The sequence below is a fragment of the Ambystoma mexicanum genome, chromosome 3p (genome assembly GCF_040938575.1).
Source record: "Ambystoma mexicanum isolate Mex_15411 chromosome 3p, UKY_AmexF1_1, whole genome shotgun sequence".
NCBI lineage: Eukaryota > Metazoa > Chordata > Amphibia > Caudata > Ambystomatidae > Ambystoma > Ambystoma mexicanum.
Genome location: NC_090925.1, coordinates 562,173,132 through 562,191,848, shown reverse-complemented (window position 1 = coordinate 562,191,848; position 18,717 = coordinate 562,173,132). Strand labels below are relative to the sequence as shown.

Below are 18,717 nucleotides of genomic sequence, written 5' to 3'. Positions count from 1 at the left end.
CTAACTTCCAGTTCTAGGCTGACAACACACAACTCTCATTTAAACTTCCATCCTCTACCGTATATCCTCCTTCTCTCATACCTGACTGCCTGGTTGCAATCCATGCATGGTGCTCTGCTAACGATATCTGCCTTAATGCAGTAAGACAGAGATCCTTCTCATTGGGACAGCAGCTCCCTATCCCCCCACCCTCTGCCCACTGTCATTGCCCCCTCACCCACCTGTGGGGCTAAAAACCTTGGGGTCATCTTTGACTCCTCACTCTCCTTCTCTCCTGACAGACCTTGCCAAGAAGTCCAACTTTCAGCTCCACCTCATCAGAGGCATTCTCCCTTTAATCACCTTCCCCCAAAAGCTAATTGTCTCCAGAGCTCTGGTTCTCCCTTCGCTGGACTACTGTGACAGCCTCCTTCTCAATCTGCCTCTTTCCTCCCTTCACCCTCTTCAACTAATGCAGAATAGGGCTGCAAGACTTATCTTTGGCCTTTGTGGCTCTTCTACGCACTTGCTCAGCCCTCCTCTGTCCCCCACCCCTCACTGCACCCCCCTCCCCTGCCCTACTCCTCTACATCCACCATCCTGTGCACTCTTTGACACTGCACTTGCATTGTAAGAACGTCACAAGGCCTAGTATGACCGTTACTGTGGTATTTCCTATGCCCCCCCCGCACTTTTTTGGTCTTGTGGTGCCTGGAAACACTTATAAATGAGCGAAAAGCAGCTTCTGTGTGTCTGGCATCACCTAGTAAGCAGGAGCTACCTCTGGGGAACGAGGAACTATTATATAGCTTGACACAAATGTAACTCCTGTATGTATTGCAAACTATAACTTTGTGTCCATCAAATATGACCCGTTGGGAATTAAATGTCTTCTAGATGTGTCCTAATGCTCATTTATGCACATTCCCAAGCATACAGTTGATTTTGTACTGCAATTTCGAACCCTGTATAGTATTATGAAGTTTTAAAATTGCACTAAGTCAACAGCCCTCAAAAAGGTACACAGGCTGAAAGGGGAGTCAAGCATAAAGATTAAAAACAAGGATATGTGATATGATTAGTTATTTATAACGCGCTTAAGACCCAGAGGTTTCTAAGCGCGGACCCGGGGATCGAACCTGTGTTGCTCCCTGTCATCTTGCTTCCAAGGCGAGCACGTTGCCGCTGAGCTATAGGATGCAATAAATCCTATAAAGAAGCTCCTTACCTCCTGACTACCTCCGACTAACCCTACATCTCTTCACGTAACAACATGCCTGCATTCCAACACAGAGTGTGATCTCACTGATACCACTCGAAATACAGGGAGGATAAGCATTCTTTGTAGCTATACCAGGAATTTGGAATGCTCATTAAGTCACATGTTTCTGGGGAAACTGACGGTCAGGCTACACCAGCCTTCCAATAGGCCGGCTTATTCATGTTGCCAGTGCACACACTGCAGTGGCAAAACCACCAGAAGCATGCAGTGTGTAGCCTATGGCATGAGTGTGTGGTGGGTCACTTCCAGGTTAAACCGACAAATGAATCCTGTCAGCGGGTGATTGGGGTCCCTGGAGGTGGGGCCAAATATTCAGGGTAAGAAGGGACGAAGATTGGGAGTGCCGGGGAGACCGTGAAAGAAGAAGAAAGGATCAAAACATGCCAGTGGCGCAGAGACCCACTGGTACAGTAGCCCTTTCTGCAGGGTGGATAGGAAAAGGTGGCAGCATTTTGACCAGCGGAACAACGCTGGCATAAAGTGTCTCCGCACTGGTTCTGCTGGATGAATCACACAGATCTGAATCACTGTGTAGCCTCAACGAAACTGTGCCCAATTTCCAGAAACCCTCACATGCCTCGGTTTGTGAGAGAAAAAGATGCATGATTTCCAGAAATGATCAGACGCCCCGCCACCCTGAAAACATCGCACCCTCAGGAACAAGAACATCAGAGTCGAACTCCACCCAAGTGCGGTATGTATACCTTGCACCACGTCTGTGGTCACAGGCACGGCCGCCCATCCATGCACCCTACAGTGCAACTACGGTATTGCTATTCCGATCTAGCAGCTCGCATAGCCGTCCACACCGAAACCCCTGACGCACCTCAACACCTCTGCCATTAGTGTACAGCGACAACCTACGAAAATGAATTTGGTCTAGCTGGGCACACATCTAATCTTCTGCACTAGCACCCTATCCTAAAACAGCAACAGCACCCACCCACATGCCTGACCTCCGGGTTGCTTACTGGAGCCTAGCCAGCCCACCTAAGTCCAAACATGGCAAAATGCGCACATGACTTTTTAATTTAAACCCTCAAAACACATGCAATGTCAAGGAGGGCATTCCAACCACAAAGCACATTGAGACCATACAAATGGGGATAGGGCGCTATATAAATGACTAATACAATACAACACCACATGTGGACACCAGGATTCGTGAATAACAAGGTACACAAACCTATATGGTAGAGTGCACATGGGTATCAAGAGAGTGACTCACCCGGGGGTGGAAAGGCCTACAGGAAGTGTGGGTGATTTCTGGCTCGGTGGAGCCACTTTGCTAGAGATAGAATCACATTTTCCCCAACCCTTCCAGTGTGTCAGGGGCACTGGACGTCAGGGAGCTGCCCTGATTTTCTCCGTAGGACTACTCCCTCCACGCCTGAGATGCCAGTCCCTACCAGCCACTAGGGCGTTCCGCTGCCATGCGCGCTTTGCCATTAGCACCCCTGCTGAAGCGCAGGGGCAGGGTTTCAGTGGGTGACTCTTCACTGTGAAAAAGGGGTTCGGCAGAGCGGGCATCTGACTACCGGGAGCTCAAATGAACGAACCGCTCACTACATAGAAATCACCCTCCAGACATTGGGCAGTCGAGAATGTGAAAATGCCCCGGATCCGGAACAATGGCCCAGAGGTGAAAGGTCATATGACCGGGTGCCCCACTCGTGAGACACCGAGTGACCCGCCCTCCAGACGGAGAATTGTGGCATATGGCTTTCAACAGGCGGGAACGACAGGGCAGACCCCACAACGTGAGCGCGCCACGCATCTGGGCCTCGAAATGTGACGTGGCTGACACACGCGCAGACTCTTTTGTCCATCGTTTGCCAGATAGCGCAAGGGGCCCTGAAGTCATACAGAGAACTAACTCTGTGCCGGTGCTGGCATGGCAGGAAAGGCGGGCAGCCTTGTTGGGGCGCAACAAACGAAAAAGCAACGGGTAAACCCTCTACCACTTATGAGGGGTTGCAATAACTTGCGATTTCTATTCTGTCATCGGCGTCCCCCTTTTCCTGTCGGCCGCCCACCGTGGTATGGTTGCCCCAGGCTGGGGAACAGCACACCACTCTGCGGACCAGCCTCGTGCACGTGGGCCACTACTGTGGTCATTTGGCACAGTGAAAAAAACGTATTCACACAGCATTTCCTATCACAGCTTTGCGTTTCCGTAAAGACGGATTCGCTATTGGTCACGTTATTCTTGCCCTAAATGTCTACTTCTGAGGGATAAAGGCAGCCCTCCGGGGTTTCCGACCTGTTTGGGGCCTGCAGCCTGAACACAGCAGCATGATCCCTACTCGCTGAGCTACAATATCAAGACTTGACAAACAGAGCAAAGCTGGCGACTATGGGCGGCAGGGGAATAGCCAGCTGGCGTGCTTGCTCTGCCTCATTATATGAATCGTAAGGGCATGTGCCATTATGCGCACCCTCCGCTTAGCGGTTTTAAGTGCGTCGTTTTATGCAACGCAATGTCCACGCAGCAGCGGAGCACTTCACAAAGAATATGTATTGTGTGCAAATTGAACGAAACAGCGAGTGGGGTCAAGACTACACACACCCTAAAGTGATGCAAGCATGGCAGTAGGACAGCGCACATTAGGTTCCCAGGGGACTCGTGTCACCGAGCAGACAATGTCCCACCGCCGGCCTTTCACTTCTCTCGCGATGTAGGGGGCTGTAACCTTGGGCCACTGATGAATACAATGCACTGAAGTGAAAATGGAATCCCGGCTATGGAAAAGTGGATCCGGGGTACCATAGTCACCTGGTTACCTTAAGTACACTGTATACTTATACTTCATGTTGTATACACATTCCTGCTGCTCATTTGCAACTTGAGGAACAGAAATGTGCTCAGAATCACAGTATCTTTCAGAAAAGGGAAGAAGCTGAGATTAGAAACCAGGTATATAGATCATGAGGTAAGTAACTGACCCTCAGTCCACGCCGCCCTGCACAAGACCGCAATCAACCCCCGAACCCCTCCACCCCCACCGCCAATTCACTTCAGTAGACTGACATTTCTACGTTCTCCTATTCCTTTTTTTTGTAAGTACACACATCCGCAGGCCCTCAAAGTGCTCGGAATCACAGAACATCGAAAGAAAAAGCGCCAGGCGGTGTCTGCTGGCAGGGCAGTAGTAAGTACCGCGTGACCCGCATGACCGAGGAGCTCCAGCCAGAGCGAGGGCGCCCCGTGACCCTTGCCACACGCTGCCAATCTGCTGGCAATGTCCCCCATGGCGGGCGAGCTTAAACGCTGCGACATGGCAAATTCAGCCCATAGCATAGGCAGCCAGGGCGCGCCACTGACAGCAAACGTTAATGTGCAGACCCGCGGAAACGAACACCCACCCGACCCCCACCCTCCCCCATACATCAATCCAGGCAAGGTGTACAATCCTGTGATGATTCCTCCAGCACCCACCACTGGTCCACGACGTCAAACACACAAACCCACGCCCCGAACCCCAAATAACAGCAACCACTTTACGGGGGTTAATTGCGCAGCCCATAATGGCCACTGCCTGCCCTTTCCGGACTCGGTTCCTTAGACTTGGGGCCGCATGTCTATGTTATTTTCGCTGTAGCCCCCAGTGTTCGATAGCGTATACGTGTATTTTTCCCATCGCTAATGCTTACACCTGCCACTGCTTCTGGACACGGCTCCCTGCACTATTTGATGTCCTGGTGGATAGCTCACGAGTTGAGCGCTCTATTCAGACATGAGGCAAGTCTGCACTTGGCAAGTTAAAGCCCTTGCGCAGGTGATTCTGCCTTTTCTCTTTCCTAGGTTGAGCAATCGAGAACCATTACATTTGAAAATGACAGCGCCTAGAAGTGGGTTAAGCGTGGTACGGAGCGCGCTACATTAGAGCATGTAGGGCCCATTTAACATAGAAACAGATCCCAATGGGTTTAATCCACACCCAACAAATAAAGCTAAGACGGGGCTTTCCGTCCTATGGGCTATGCCATGTGGTCCAACGATAGGCGGCTCGAGGCGTTTGCCACACTCTGAACAATTGTAGGTAAACGAAGAATGAAGCCAACACTTGCCACGTGCCCCGGTTATTCTTTAACACACGTATTGCAATAGCTTAAAGCCCCCAGGGCTCCGCGCCAAGCGCGGGGTGGGTTTTCAAATGAAACACATGTGTTGGAACCTCAGCAAGACGCGAGTCCACGCGCGCTTGCTTCTTGCCCGAGCGCCATATCTGCGTCCGGCACCGCTCAGCGCCTGCCCGGGCCGGGTTTCCTACATTAGCACGTATGCATGCATCCTATGGAAATATGTGGGAAATTATATTAAGGCAGAGTTGCATTGCTGCACATTTCGCTGGCGTATTGGACGAAAGGCAGTGGGACTTTAAAAACACATTAGCCTTTAATTTAAAATTAAGCAGGATAAAGGGTATAGTTATTTGGGCTGCACAGCGGCATAGCTGGTAAGATATCTCAATGAGCTAATGCAGCTGCCGCACACATGTATGTTCAATCGCCAGGTGAAAGACAGCTCTGAGAGGATGGGGCTACTTTTGGGGTTGGGTTCGGTCCAGGGCGCCAGCTTGCCGAGTGGAACTCCAACCTCCCACCCGACACAGAGTCCATTCCTAGTGGGGGGTTCCGGGGAACAGAACACGACTTTCCCTGGGAATTGCGAACACGACTTTCCCTGGGAATTGCGATCACCTTGCATTTACAGAGCTGCTAAGATGGCAGTGGCACTCTGTGGCGGCAGCGAGAGGCACACCGTGGGTGGACTTACATATCAGCTGAAGCTTGTCGCCTGCCATGCCCGTGCCTGAGGCTAGACTTTCCGTGAAGTTCACCAGCGCTTAGAGGAGACCCACTTCCAGGAGAAGCGCTATACCACATCCTTTGCTTAGCCACTCGCCCTCTGCAAACATATCTAATGTCCTTTTCGGCGTGTCTAGCTCTTTACAGGAGACTCGAGGAGCTTTTGAAGGGAGACGCAAGGAAAGCTAGCGCATAGGGTTCACGCCCGCCCGAGAGAGTGTGAAGGCGTAGGGTGTGCTGCCATGGCTGGGAAGGGGAAACCGCCCGGCCCTTTGACACCCCTGCTAGGTGGCTCCGGGGTCAGGAGGCCGGAGAGTTATGGCTCTGGAAGCGCCTCTGTCTCCACAGGGCAGACGCAGCCTTGATTACTGGAGTTTATCCTCTGCGCAGTGTTGAGGGATTACACATAGCCCCTGCAGGGAGGCGTGCCCGGCCCAGCGACAAGCTCCTTCTTGGCAAGCACTTTTCATTTCCAATAAATACACGCCGCACACTGTTCGCTTGCGCTCCAGGGTGCTAGCACATCTCGACTGTGTCTGAGCTCAACACTTCACGCCCAGCCAGCCTGATTATTGATACAGAGTTGCTTTCCTTTATATCTGGGTTGCCCAGTCCCATTGGCTTGTATTTTCGTCCAATTCGCCTGGAAAGTTTTTATAGCCGAGCATTTTTAGAAGCACCCGTACACACCATACATGCCAACAACAGCACATGCGGGCCACTGACACTTCATTACCAACATATATGTTTTACATTAACAAAATGAGAGCTATAGAATATATATATATATATATATATATATATATATATATATATATATATATATATATATATATATATAAACATTTTGCGATTGAAAGTACGTGTGTGGGCGGGATGGGGGGCAGTGGGAGCATGCGACTTTTGTGCCATTGCCGCCCGTGTATGGCCGGTCTGTGCGCCTCTTACCCCTTTAGTGAAGAAGCAGCAGGGCGCCCCCGGCATGATCCTGTGCCACGAAGGGTCCTTGGTCGCACTCAGAAGTCCGCGTGCCCGCTGCCAACGTGGTCCCAAGGGATGGAGGCAGTCCCATTCAGAACCCTGCTTCCCCCAACAGAGTTCCCTGACAGACTTGCGCGCGCATCCAAACACCTGCTCCCCCAGCCCAGGCTGGCCCAGTGGCGATGGTGTTGTGAGCTAAGTTCGCCTAGGCCGGGCTGTTCCTCTGAGGATGCTGCTGTTAGCCCAGCTCAGGCCAGTCCTCTGAGGATGCTGCTGGTAGCCCAGCTCAGGCCAGTCCTCTGGAGATGGTGCTGTGAGCCCAGCTCCCCCAGCCCAGTCTGGCCGAGTGGCGATGGTGCTGTGAGACAAGTTCCCCTGGATAGGGTAGTCCTCTGGGGATGCTGCTGTGAGCCCAACTCAGGCCAGTCCTCTGGGGATGCTGCTGTGAGCCCAACTCAGGCCAGTCCTCTGGAGATGGTGCTGTGAGCCCAGCTCCCCCAGCCCAGTCTGGCCCAGTGGCGATGGTGCTGTGAGCCAAGTTCACCTAGACCGGGCTGTTCGTCTGGGGATGCTGCTGTGAGCCCTGCTCCCTTAACTCGGGCTTGTCCTCGTGCGCCGTGAGCCCTGCAGCTCAGGCTAGTTGTCTCTAGGTGTTGTTGCGAGCCCAGCTTCCCCAGCTCAGTCTGGTCCTCTGGGGATAATACCGTGAGACTGGCTCCCTCAGAGGCTGGTCCTCTGGTGATGTGAGGCCAGCTCCCTCAAAGGCTGGCGCTCTGGTGATGCTGCTGTGAGGCCACGTCCCTCAGCTTAGTCCGGTCCTCTGATGATTGTGCTGTGAGCCCAGCTCCCCCAGCTCAGACCGGTCCTCTGGCTGTTCTTGCGATGCATCCAGCCCGCTTCTGCCCCGCGCTTCCTGGGGCACTGTTCGCAGCTCACTCTGGTCCCGCGAATGCCCTCGGATCGCCTTCAGACGCCGGCTGCCTTCCACGCAAACTCTGCATACGGAAAATGTGGCTCCAGCAGCCCGTCAGTCACGCTCTTTCCCGGACGCCGGGAGGCGAGGTGGATGCGTGAGCCTACCCTCGAGCGCAGCCTCTCCAGTTTAGCATCCTGAAGCGCCTCCCCTGCCCCACGCCCATCCTCGCAAGCACACCAGTTCCGACTGAGCAGCGGCTGCCCTTGGGGTTGTGCAGAGCCCAGGCGGCAGCCCTTGCAGTGCTCCCCGGTCCCCAGGCAAGGGGAAGAGGAACCGTCAGCTCTGGCCGCTTGCAGAGCCCGGGAGAGCAGCGCCGCTCGCTGCTGCTGCACCACGATCTGGAGATGCTGGCAATACGCGCTGCTTTCACAGGGAAGCTTTTTAACCCCTGGCAGAGTGCGGTTTCCCATTTCAAAACAAACGAGTGTTGAGCTGTTGGTTTAAAACTTCTTGCATCCCCGAGGGCCCCGCCCCCGTGCCCGCCCAACGCTGACGAATGGCCATGCAGGGCAGCAGGAGGGCACCCGCGCCAGCATTCGGCCAAAGTGCAGCTTGGTGTGCGAGCCTGGCACATGTTTCACTTTGCTTGACGTTACGCAAGGGCGAGCCCCCTGCATTCTGCTGCTAACAGGAAGCCCCAATGAAGCCGTCAGAACAGAACCTATCCCCATTCCAAAATATACCCTGCTGTATTACATTACAGGTTCAAAGCGCATTTATATTCTGGCTCAGTGGTCAAAGTGTACGAAAATAAGTTGTGGAGCTATGCTCCCTGCTGGGCCGAACCAGCTCCCCATAAAACCCATCGCCACGACCCCTCCAACACACAATACAAGCCCCATACCTATGTCCCACCTGTGGTCTATCCCTTTACGTGACTGCGCTACACAGTCATGTGATGTTGAGCCAATAAAGGCGGGCCCCTGTGTTAGGCAGAAACCTGTGCATTTCCCTTAGGGACCACTGCAAAAGATTTAGGACTACAGGTGGTTGGCAGTAAACCCAATTGGTAGCAGTCTGTACCACCCAGATTTACCTGGTAGCTGTGGCTGAGCAGTCAGACTTCTCTCAAGATGAGTTAGGCAGTATATAGAGTATACACAATAGGTACAGAGATGCAGTAGCACAAGCAAACACTGACCAGAGCTTTGGTGTAAAAGTATATAATTATTTATTTAAAGACACACTTGTAAATTACACTAGCACAAAGAGAGGTAAGTAAATTCAACACACAGTCACTATTATATATATACAACCCTGATTACTTATTAGACAAGTCTTAATGAGAAACACCACTTATTTTTAGACAGAGGTGAGCGCTTACCATAAGATGGCACTCTAATAAGTTTTTAAAAAGGGAGGGAAAAGGCAGAGTTATGAAAGCACACACATTTCAATACTTTTCAAAGAACCACCGTCAGGCAGGTCAGGCAAAGTCTACTGTAGAGCAAGGAAGTTCAAATGCCAGACCCACTCTTAGAGAGAGCAAGCAAAATGTGTCCAGGATCACACAGTGGGGTTATGCCCAAAGAGTCTTGGTAGATAGTTCACAAAAGATTGAGATCAAGTCAGGAAAAGTTGGTTAACAGGTCCCAGACTAACCCAGGTTAGAAAGTCGAGGATTTATTGTCACCCCGAACGATCTGTCGCAAGGGAAGCCAGGCGGGACACAGTACCTGAAAATGGGAAGAACGCTCCAGCGGGGGCAGTTGTTCCTGGCAGCGGGTGCAAGTCAGTGTTTCGTCCAGAGGAAGAGGAGGTCCCGAGGTTGAGGAAAGCTGAAGGTCGTTGCACTGCCAGGGAAGAAACCAGCCGCAGAGTTTCCCGGTTACAAGGTACCACCCTTTTCTTCGCGGTAATGGTAAACCGTGGTATTCCGGTTGCCGGGGTGCTTGGCACGGGCAAGGCGGCCACGAGATGGTCCAGGAAGGCGAAAAGACGGCAAACTGGTTATCCCCACCAGTCAAAGGAAGAAGACTCTCCGGGCTGGAGATCTCCTCTGTCGTCAGGGAAAAGTGGTGAGACGGTTCAGCAGGGCTCCACCGGTGGTGTCGTTGTTGCAGGTCGGCTCGGCTTCTCCCTCCTCGGATTCTTTAGGTCCTGTGGCGACTTCTGAAGTTCCAGTCCCCAAAGCCCTGCTTTTATGCAGAAAACCCCCATTCATTCAGCCTAGCTGTGACTCAAACATGCTAAGTGGTGAGCCGGGCGGCTCACCACTTGGGCCAATCACACAAGAGTGCGACTTGAGTTGCCGAGGCAACTCAGTCCTGGGTGCCTAAACCCCCTCCCACACCCCCTGTGGTACCAGACAGAGTGGCACCACTTTTGGAGGCTTCTGTGGAGAAGCCCACCAAAAAGTGGAACAAAGGGTTCGACTTGGGTTGGAGTCACAGAAGCGAACACAAACGCCATTTTGGAACCAAGTTTCAGCAAAAAATACCAACCAGTGAATTTATATTAATTTAATAAACCGGCGGTATGTTCGAGGCTATTTTAAAAAAGTGGTAGCCTCGAACAATGGGAAAATCCCATAGGAATATATTTGCGGTCGAATATAAAAAGTAGTATCCACTGCCACCAGCCAAAACTTGGTCGAGGGGGGACTGGACAGTGCCCCCTAGAACAACAGACCCCGGGGCAATCGAATTGCCCCGACCAGTGCGTCCACAATATGATGGTTTGTACTGGTTCTGTTCACAATTTGAGACTAGTAAAGCCAATGGTGACTTTACATGTCCTGGGAGACAGTAGTCAGTCCCAGAGTATGGAGTCTATGTTCGGGGGTCGCTACGACACCCCTGGGTTGCTGCACGGAGGGTGCTGTGTAACCCACATACCAAAAACACATGAAACCCTATGGGGAAAAGGACCCCATAGCCCATAGAACACATACAAAGTCAAAGGAACACCTCAAATCATGTCTAAGTGTCTGAGGAAAAGGGTCTCACTCTTAGCAGGAGAAAAAAAGAAACCCCAAAAATCCAGCAAAGCTGCTGGGGGACTCACTAGGTTTGGGAAATTAGCCTTTACAGAGAATTCTCCCTAACACCCTGCGGCGCATGCGCCAGTCGGATCATGGGACCCCGTGAGACACGTACTAGTGTATCCGTGTCATTTTTTTAGCACTCCGGACCTGACTGGCCCAGGCCACCACATTGGCAACGAGGTGGGTGATCCCGCATGTGCGCCAGAAGACCATTCCTGCCGGCAGCAGACTCCCGGCTCGCTGGCAAGACCCAGCAACCTCGGGGCCTCCTCCTCCACCTCCTCTGCTATGTCGCCTTAGTCACGACAGGTGCCCAGACACGTGGAGGTACCAGGGGAAGGGGGCTTCGGTCTACAGAGCAGGGACTTAAAAAAACAAAAGTGAAATGATCAAATCAATTAATCCGTGACCTCGGACTGCTGCACCTACACATGTGCAGGCCCCAGTCCCTTGTCATTGCGTCCTGGTGGTGTGCGCATCACCAGCACCCAGTTTCCTTCCTGTTGGGGACAACCCCTCATTGAGCATCACGTGCCAGCAGCATTCTGTGGGGGACAAAACCCCATCCAGCCCAACGTGCTGCCACCACCGCTTTGGGTTGCAGTTCCTTGGAGGAGTGCTTGTGCACCAAGGCAAACCGCCACTACCCTGGAGGTCGTGGTTGGCAGGGTTGCAGCTCCTGGAGTGAGCACTTGAGCACCCTGGCCCCACATTTGACTTCGCCTGTGTATTCCTTGCCCGGGCATCCCCTGGTCCTGCTCCTACATAAAACCACCACTGCAGTGAGCTATGGGGGAGGAGAATGAGACACCTGCAGCGGCCAGCATACCACGCTCCTCGGCGCACCTCACTCCTTTTCAAGAATTAGACATTACCAGAGCCCCATCGCTGCTGGGCCCCAGATGGATTGCGTGGGTGAAGAGGCTGGTCATGTTTTTCAAGGCCACAGGGGAAGATGACGAGACTATGAAGTCAATAATGCTTTACTCGGCTAGCTCGGGTGTCCATAATATCTTTGAGACGCTACAGCCCACAGGTAATTCCTTTTCTGCGGCCAAAGCAGCTCTGTTAGAATACTTTGTGCCCATGGCGAACGTGGACTATGAGAGAATCCTCATGAGGACTGCTGTACAGAAGGAGGGGGAATCGCTTGACGATTTTCACAGCAGGCTATGGCTCATGTCAGTGGCGTGTGCCTGACGTGACGTGGAGCATGAGGTGCGCCAACAAGTCATACGGGGCTGCATCGCAGTCAAGTTGTGGTGCCATATACTGCGCAAGCCCGGAATCATGCTCATGTGCATTTTAGAGCTGGGGAGATCCCACCAAATAGCGGATGTCCGGGTGAACAAGATGTGCTCGGCAATGAAAGCCGTGAAGCTGGAGGACGTGTGTGCAGTAGGGCGGAGGCAATTTCAGAGAGGTGACAGGTGCCAGCAGCGGAGCAAGAAAGAAGTAATAGGGGGGAGACGACCCAATGCCTCAATTGTGGCTACGACCTGCCCCATCTCAAAGACTGTCCAGTGAAAGGCCACTTGTGCGGTCGCTGTGGCATAGCGAATCATTTCGCACATGTCTGCAAGCTGCCAGCACCATCGACACTCAAGAGGACAGGCGTCCACAAGGCCAGTGATGCAGAGATCTCAACACAAGGTGGCCCAAGAAGAACAACTGATGGCAGAGGAGGACTAGCCTGAGGAGCAGGAAGAAGATGAGGAGGATGTATTCTTTATCTCGAGCATGTCAGTGCTGCAAAGGTCGCAACGGCACCAGCCCAGGTGCGTAGTCCGCATCTGTGACTCCCTGATCCCTTTACTGATTGACACCGGTGCATCAGTGAGAGTTATGGCGGAGGACCACTACCGACAGCCAAAGAACGCACCACCCCTTAGCAAGACAAAGGTGCGAATATTCACGTTCAGAGGAAAACACTGTTTGCCCCTGGAGGGCGCATTCATGGCGCATGCCTGTCATGAAGGCACGTCCATCAGAGCCTGTTTCTTTGTCAACAAGGTGAGGGAGGCTACCCTACCGGGGTGCACTGCCGCAAAGTCATTGCACATTGTAAACTTCACATTTGGGGTATACCTCGAGGAGGTCCAGACCCTGCCCGACAGATATGTAAGTGTCTTCACCGGAATTGGGAAGCTGGTAGGTGACTCTATGAGGTTGCATTTCGACATCACACTCCAACCCATCGTGCTGAGGCATCGGAGGGTGCCATTTCACCTGAGAGACCGATTAGAACAAGAGCTCGACAATCTGGTCAGACTGGACATCATCAAGAAGGTTGATGGACCAAACAAATGGGTCTCACCCATCGTAATTGCAAGATAGCCCAAACAACCTGAGGCCATAGCATCTGCTTGGACATGCGTCTCCCGAACAGAGCGATTTGTAGCAAGAGACACATCACTCCCACCCTGGACGACATCCTGGCTGACCTTTAGGGTGCTGTCAGGTGTATCGACCCACGTTCAAGTTATTATGCTACAACATTTGTTTCTGTGGGCTTAGAAAATCCAAGATGGCCGAAAAGCCCACAATTGCGCCAGAATCCAGGAAAACCACACAGTTTTTGCGCACACCAAAATGGTCACCTGACCCGCCACCCACCAGTGCGAGCGTGATGGGCCAAAAGCGCCACGAGTGAAACGTGGCACCAAAGGAAAAACAGCAGTGCCTGATAGCTCAAAAAGCGCTTTGAAATCACCTTTGTTTCTCTGAATGCAAGCTCAAAATGCCTATTTCAAACATTGCAAGATATTCAAAAATCTTACTGAACACCAGCAGACGTCTGGTAGAATAAAGTCTTGTGTGCATACCAAATCTGGAAAGATGAAGAGCCTAAAATAATGTTCATAACAAAACTGGCTGAGCTGTGGATGTCAGCAGCTTAAGTGAAATGGGATTTAAAGCCACTAAAATCGGAAGGATTCAAATAAATGAGTGACCTACTTTTGAGTGTCACATAGGTTGCAACTGTTTAAATGTCATAGTTTTGAACTTAGAATTAGCGTTCTAGCTGCATGTGTCAAAATTGTAAGTTTGATTTGAATGAAGAAAAATGGGAACAAAAATGACCTTTGGCTGAAGCCTGGCTTAAAGGGACTGAATTCTGCCCGGCAACACCCCCGACAGGAGTTGAAACTTGCCCAGCAACTGTGTTCACAGGCCTGGCCTGCCTTCTGCTGCCTCACCAAAAAGAGGTTACACCTCTGTGATTGAATCAGGGGAGGAGTACCGGGGACTGCAGGAAAACAGAACAAAGAACTTCTCTTTGCTCCAAGCAATTGCTAAATCAGGAGGTCGTAAATGGCTTCCTCTTGGAAGGAAATGGGAGGGGCACTGCCTCTGTGAGCCAGCTGAGCTTGGAGGAAGTGGACAAACCAGACATTCCCCCATGTGCTTTGGGAAACCACACCCCTCTGGGCCAGAGCATAATTTTAGAAAGATAGATAATTCATAGTACATCATTGTCAAAATTATATCAATAATATCACTATTCCTGTGATTTTTCTGTGCACATTTTAAGAGGTGTTAGGACTCTGTGGTATGTTCTGGGGGTAGTAGTGGAAAATAGGGTATTACTCCAAATATCTGTATGTTAAAAATCTGACACTTCATCATCTGATGTCCATATGCCTTGCGCACATTTGTGTAAATTCTGGAAAAGTTTAGAGATTGTGTTCTGGATGAAAAGGGCAGAATTCTGTCAGAAGTGAACGCAACTTCTTACAAAGACAGGGATCGGATGGTTTGGCGCTACAGAAAATATGTTAACTAGACATATAATATTAGAAAAATTGTATATAGATAAATATGCATTGAAGTCAAAAATAGATTTGTGTGCAAAGTGACAAAGGGAGTGTTCTTTCTGTATGCCATAAAAATGATGCCCAATGACATGGGATGACTCACAATTCAGTTCCCCAGTCAGGCGATAGATAATCCTATAGCCTATCAGGATCCTCAGAGGGTTGGGCATAGAAAGTCAGCCTTCCCACCCACTTTCAAAAAACATACAAAGAACCACTGAAAGCCAGATAGGGACATACTCTTTCCACTTTCTTGCGAAGCACTTTGCCGGACCAGACAATACCCAGAAGGACCATATCCAGAACTTAGACTCCAGATTTCAGAACTTTGAAGCAGAAGGTCTACTGCAAGATAAAAGTATTCTCAGCTGGCCTTACAATTTTGCAAACTGATTTACCCCAGACTTCCAAGGGGCACATCAGAATAAAACAGCCGGGCTGTGCTGTTTGATTCTATCCAAGAACTTTTGCCAGAACCAGACCCAGAAAGCAGAGCTGTATCCAGAACCTGTCAGACCCAGACCAGACCACTGTGCAGTGCCAGAACATTTGCCAGAACCAGAGATCCAGACCAGCAGAGCAGAGCTGACCCAGATAGCTGTGACTTCAGAACCACCCACCAGAAGTACAGTCTAAACCTGTTGACCAGATCTGTGACGAGGCCCATTCCTTCCAAAATTAGGAGTGAGTATCCAGCCAGAGCTGTGCAAATCTCTTAGTTTAAAATAATCTAATTCAAACCATTTCCACCTATTTAGAACTGCATAGAAATCGTGGGGCCATTCTGTGATTTCAAACCTATGAAAGTGTCATTGTCATTTGAATCTTACTTTTTTCTGAGAATCTACCTCCACTAAATCGTCTGTATCTTTTGAACCGCGTGTCCTAGGAGGGAGATTTAACTTTCATTTTAAAGCTAAGAACCTAAGTTCCTTATAGTTTGTCCGTAGTCACGCTCGACGCACTCGGAAAAAGTGCAGCGAATTGCAATTTGACTCAACTTCTTCACCTGTCAAAAATAGCTGTCTTTTGCTTCCATTGCTGAAATTCGTTTTCAACCTTATAATCCCTCATGAATCACTGATAGTGTTGACCTGACCCAATCTTAAGTAGCTGTCACCTACCCTGAATCTCTTATAGGGAATGAAAATCATTTTTAGCACATTTTCACTTCATTGTAAATCACAATAAAAGTATTTCTGCATGTTTTAAAAAGCATACCGGTTGCTCCAAGCTTGCTAGGGGGGAACTAGAATTTGTATTGTATTGTGATTGTCTCCCTGAAAACTATGTGCTCTCCTTCCATCTCTTCATATTGCATAGGGGGGGGAGTGAATTGCCACAAGGGAAAAAGTGATCATATTATCTCTTGTTGAAACCATATCAGTTTATTTCTGTGCTGCATTCTTTCCATCATTGCTTTTCCTTGAAACCATAAAAGTATTCTCTGCTACCTTATACTTTCTATACTAACTCCTCACTGATTGAAAGGAGTGTGCAATTGTAACATTACCCATTGTTGATCAACATTATATTTATAAGTGTGCTATCAAATATTAATTTATTCATAAAAGTGTGATATATATATATTGTTTAATTTTTCAAATAAATCTTTTAATTTGCAAAACAAACCTACTTCTTTGTTCAGTGAGGTCAGGGGGATTCAAAGAGAGCAGCGTTATACAAGGGTTTATCATCCAGATCTATGAACTTGTCATAAAAATATATAAATAAGGGCTTCCCTTGGGCATCCCAGACTAGGCATTGACTTAGTTGGAGTGCTGAATTGAAGTCACTTTACAGTGCACAGTATTTCTTCAAATTGGACCTCTGTGACGGATACCATCAGCTCGTGCTAGACCAGGAATTGCATTACATCATGACATTCAGCACGCACAAAGGCCTGTACAGGTACAAGCACCTGAATTTTGGGATATCGTTGGCCGTAGAGGTTTTCCAAAACACCATAAGAGGGGCGCTTGCTGGCCTGAAGGGAGCGAAAAACATCAGCAACGACATAATGGTCTATATGCAAAGTCTGAACAGGAAGATCTGGAGAGACTAGAGAAGGTCCTGCAGTGCATCCAATATCTAGGTCTCACCCTACACAGGGACAAGTGTGCACTCATGCAGACAAAGATCACATTTTTTGTGTTTGTGTTCCAGGAGGGTGGCATTTCCTCGGACCCAGCGAAGGTAAAGAACATGCGGGAAGCCTGTGCCGCAGTGAATGTGTCAGAGGTGTCTTGCTTCCTAGGGATAGCCACAAATGGTGGCAGGTTTGTACGGAACCTGGCCACCCTTGCCAAGCCTCTCCGTAGCCTCACCAAGAAGGAATGTGCGTGGAGGTGGACGGTGCTTGAACAGAGCGAGTTTGACGACATAAAAGGGGCCTTAACAGTAGAGGACACAATGGCGTTTTTTTTGACATACAAAAGAGATTATGGATTGCAGTTGATTCCAGCCCATTTGGTTTAGGAGCTGTGCTTATGCAGCCAGATGAGAATGGGTCAGACCGACCAATGGCATCTGCCAGCCGGGCACTGTCGGTGACCAGGTAAAGGTAGTCATAAATCGAGAGGGAAGCTCTTTCGGTGCTATGGGGATGCAGACATTACCACCTGTATATCTATGGCAAACCCGTTAAAGTCGTCACCGACCAGAAGCCCCTGATACTGATCATGACTGGCTCCTCCTCCAAGCCCTTCAGCAAGGATCGAAAAGTGGCTGCTCACTCCACAGGAGTAAACATCGAACTGACATTTCGCCCGGGGAACACAAACGCCACAGACTACCTGTCACGTCACCCCAGTTGTGAGAACGAGGGTACAGAAGAGGCAGAAACAAAGGAATACCTGCACAGTCGAGTGGAATCAATGACCCCCACCTCCATGGCTATTGAAGATGTCAGAAAGGCTTCTGCTGAGGACAAATGCTTCACAATTCTCCAGGCCACTGGAACAAAGGGCAAATGTCAGAGAATCCTCGAAAAGTTCAATGCATGGACCACAGAAGCAAGAAGGGTGCTAGCATAGATGTCAAGAGTGAGAGGAATACTCACGTTCAAGACGGCCTAGTGCTAAGAGACTCGAAGATGGTGATTCCTGCCAGCCTCGTAGGCCGATCGTTGGAATTGGCACACTAAGGTCACCAGGGTGTAGCCAAGACAAAGGTGCAGCTCTGAATGAAAGTGTTTTTTCCGGGCCTACAGGAGCAGATGGAGTACTTTGTCCGCAACTGTGTGTGGTGCCATGTGGTGCTGCCGCACCGCAGAGAGCCGCAAATTGATTCGATGGAGAGGAGCTGCATGCCATGGGGCATGATACACATGGACTTAGGGTCGACCGGCTGCAGTGATAACCATTTTGCGGTCCTCGTCGATCAGTGGTCAAGGTACCCTGAGGGCAAGTTTGTTGACTCCACGCCCCTGGAGGACGTGATACTGGCGTTGGAGAGGGCCTTCAACGTGCATGGACATCCCAATGGAACTATGCTCTGAAAATGGGCCCCCATTTCAAGGCACAGGATTCATAGAATACTTGCGAGACCACAGCATCATTCCCCAAAAGATCACGCCGCTGTGGCCGAGAACGAACAGGGAGACAGAAATACTGATGCGGAAACGGAACAAAGTCTTCCAGATAGCCAATGGACAAGGGGAGAGTGAGAAACGCGCCCTGTACTGTTTCTTGAAGGAGTATCATGCAACCCCACACTGCTCCGGTGTGATATCCCGCGCTGAAGCACTATTCCAGCGGTGCCCCGCAAGGCCTTCTGCCAGATCACACACCACAAACACCTGCAATCATTGCAGTATCCAAGGGAAGGAAAAGAGCAAACGAGAGAGAGAATGATCAGAGGAATCTGAGGAGCGTTTGGCTAG

General features: G+C 50.4%; 1 protein-coding gene across 3 annotated transcripts in view; it reads right to left on the bottom strand.

The window, feature by feature from the left end:
- Positions 1-8,449, bottom strand: part of SULF2 (sulfatase 2) — a 747,920-nt gene extending 739,471 nt beyond the window's left edge. For 2 of the 3 annotated variants that reach the window (XM_069651282.1, XM_069651284.1), the window contains exon 1: positions 7,022-8,449. The gene's annotated coding sequence lies outside the window, so the exon portion shown is untranslated. Of the gene's footprint in view, positions 1-6,041; positions 6,164-7,021 lie in introns of those variants that run through there. The other variant, XM_069651283.1, reaches the window with a different exon arrangement.
- Between the last annotated feature and the right edge of the window lie 10,268 nt (positions 8,450-18,717).